Below are 2,891 nucleotides of genomic sequence, written 5' to 3'. Positions count from 1 at the left end.
TAAGAGCCCTAAAAATTGGCCTTTTTCTGAATAGGACTATACTTGGGCTCGGCAGGGACACGCCCGTGTGCGATTGCTCCAGCCCGTGGTCAAGGTTGTTGAATAGGCACGAGCGTGTAGTCTAACCGTGTAAGTCATTCTTCAATCCTGCCAAATGGACACAACCGTGTGACATACTCGTGTGAGGAAGTCCAAGCCGTGTTGATTTCCCACGTGGGCCTATTTTCTCCGTTTCCGGCCAGTTTCTCACTATTTTTACTCTCCTATGCTCTCCTAAGTATAAAACATGAAATTAAAGGATTAGGAGCATCGAATTCACCAAATCTAAGGAGAAACCATTCATAAATGAACTAAGGATGGGATAAAAATGTGTATAAATTACGTTTTATCAAATACCCCCACACTTAAGCATTTGCTTGTCCTCAAGCAAAAATCCTCAACTCATAATCAAAATAAATTCTTCTCAATTTATAATCCCTATCAATAATATCTAAAAATAATCTATAAGTACTCTTACATTGAAAATTCAACTAAAAGTACATCAAAGTTTCAAACATTCCAAGTTGAGCATTTTATCACGAAAACATAGGTGTCTCCCCTCATCTAAGTGATTACCTTTGATCAAAATATCACAGAGTTTAAAATTCTCACTAAAGATTCAATCAAATCACCTTAGTCAATATAAAAAGTTATTACCATAGGCTTGCTTGAAAATCAAATCTCCACCACTATAAATTGAGCTGGTACATCAATCAAAAAGGTTTTTTTAGAGGGTTGTAACGTGGCTTTGGTTAGGGGTTGTGGTCACAAGCTAAAAGAAGATGTTAGAATTGAGATTGAATTGAAAAATTACCTAGCTAGAAAAATAACTAGTCATCAATTGAATACAAGTGAGCTTCTTCTCAAAAAATGGAATTAACACTCAAGCTCAAAAATGACGAATTACTACTAATATGTATGTAAGTATTTTATTTTATTTATTTAATTTTTTTTAGAACAAGTCAAATATTTAGAAGCACAAAACATAACTAAGCAATTTGTTCAAATCAAATCTCGACAAAAATAGGGATCAAATTAGGGGATTTCAACAATAATGGGTTATGGGTTAATATTGAGGGTAAATCAATTAATGGCTTGTTAGGTTCAAAAGGGGTTCACTAAGGGTTAATTATGGAGGCAGGCTTTTGTGGAGTGAGTGGGTTAAACCTAAGTGCCTTTATCATCTTGACATATCAAATCAAATGGTGTGGTCTTGACATGCATAATCAAGCAAGTTCTAGAATAACAAATCAAAACTGACGCACTCATAATGAAAGTGAGCATGAAAGGAATAAAATATGCTCTAAAGGCTCAAGATCTCACAAAAATTATGGCTTTTTTGTGTTCAAACTTGTGAATTTCAACTCAAGATAATACCTAAACTTAGGGAAACAACCTAAAAGTTTTTAATTCTTCAAAAATCAACTTATCATGCTTGATTCCCTAATGTCTTAAACTTTAAATAATCAATGCATAAACACCTATATTTTAATTCAAGACATATCAATAAAAATCATAAATTAATCAAAATTTATTATAATAGTGATATGAGTGATTCACGTGAGAATAAGACAAAATTTAGGGATTTCTAATGATGATATAAAAGACCCCCACACTTAAGATGTACATTGCCCTCAATGTACAAAGAAAGATATATTGACAAAGATAAATTTATAATCATAAGATAGGGAGAGAAGTGAAACTTCCTGAATGATGAATGAACTCCTAAATTGGAGTCATAGAGAATAAATGGCCAAAGCAATGATGAGGGTAGAGGAGGATACTCTGGTGGTGGTAGAGGTTGGGTTCCACAAATGCTGTGCCAAAAGAATATTATATCTCATGTTGGCTATGGTGGTGGTCGAGCAGGGCATGGCAGTCGTGGAGAACCTTTCCCAGTGGAGTTTCAAGTTCTTAAGTAATAGTGAGCTTTGGAGCTCTTTCTAACTGTGATAGAATCATGAACTTTTTTAGGAAATATATAGAGAAGAACAATTACTCGTAATGAACTAGCCGAAATTAAAAATTGTAAAATAATAATTATAAAACCTAATAAAAATAAGCTTAAAGAAAAATAAAAACTAGTCTTAAAATAGAATAATAGTAACAACATAAAATAATAAATAAAATTTTTTAAACATCTTCATCGCTAGATGGTTCACGAGATGGGGGACGATGAGATGTGGAAGTGCTGACAAATCCGCTATAGAGTAGCATCAATGCTATCGAAGTGCTGAAAACACTACTACTTGAATCGAGTAAGGCGTTCAGAGATGTCAGCGTATGAAGCCGCCGCATGAATTGGACGAGAGTGGGTGGTGGCTGAGATGGTGGGTCCTCATGACATGGAGGGACATCATCAGTAATGTCCTCTAGATCCTCCTCCTTGGTGGACTGGACAAGGCGGTACTGAGGAGGGTAGGTGCCACGTCGTTTCTTGATCATCCTCATATTAGCATGCTCGAGATGCCCTATGGGGACATCTGGCTGATGAGAGTGAGCGAGGATGACTGGGCTGCTGTGTTGAGGAGCCCGAAGTGCCGAGCCAGTCGAGTCACATAGGGCCCGATAGAGATGACCCCTCTTCTGTGCCCCTCCGTCTGGTGGCAATGGCGAGGGTAATAAAGTAGGCAAGGTTGATGACGTGCCCATTCACCATACTTCATAAGAAATAGGCGTCGTGGGTGGTGACGACATCGGTGCTCTCTCGTCTCCCTGTCAGAGTGTGAGCCAAGATGGCGTGTAGATACCTCAAGGATGGAGGGAGAACCGATGCCTTGGAGCGGCTAGGATCGTAGGTGGCCGAGGCAGAGACGAGGTCCCTCCATAATTTTGAGGGGGAGTAGTGGATG

Source organism: Gossypium hirsutum, chromosome A04, assembly GCF_007990345.1.
Source record: "Gossypium hirsutum isolate 1008001.06 chromosome A04, Gossypium_hirsutum_v2.1, whole genome shotgun sequence".
NCBI lineage: Eukaryota > Viridiplantae > Streptophyta > Magnoliopsida > Malvales > Malvaceae > Gossypium > Gossypium hirsutum.
This window is presented reverse-complemented; position numbering follows the sequence as displayed.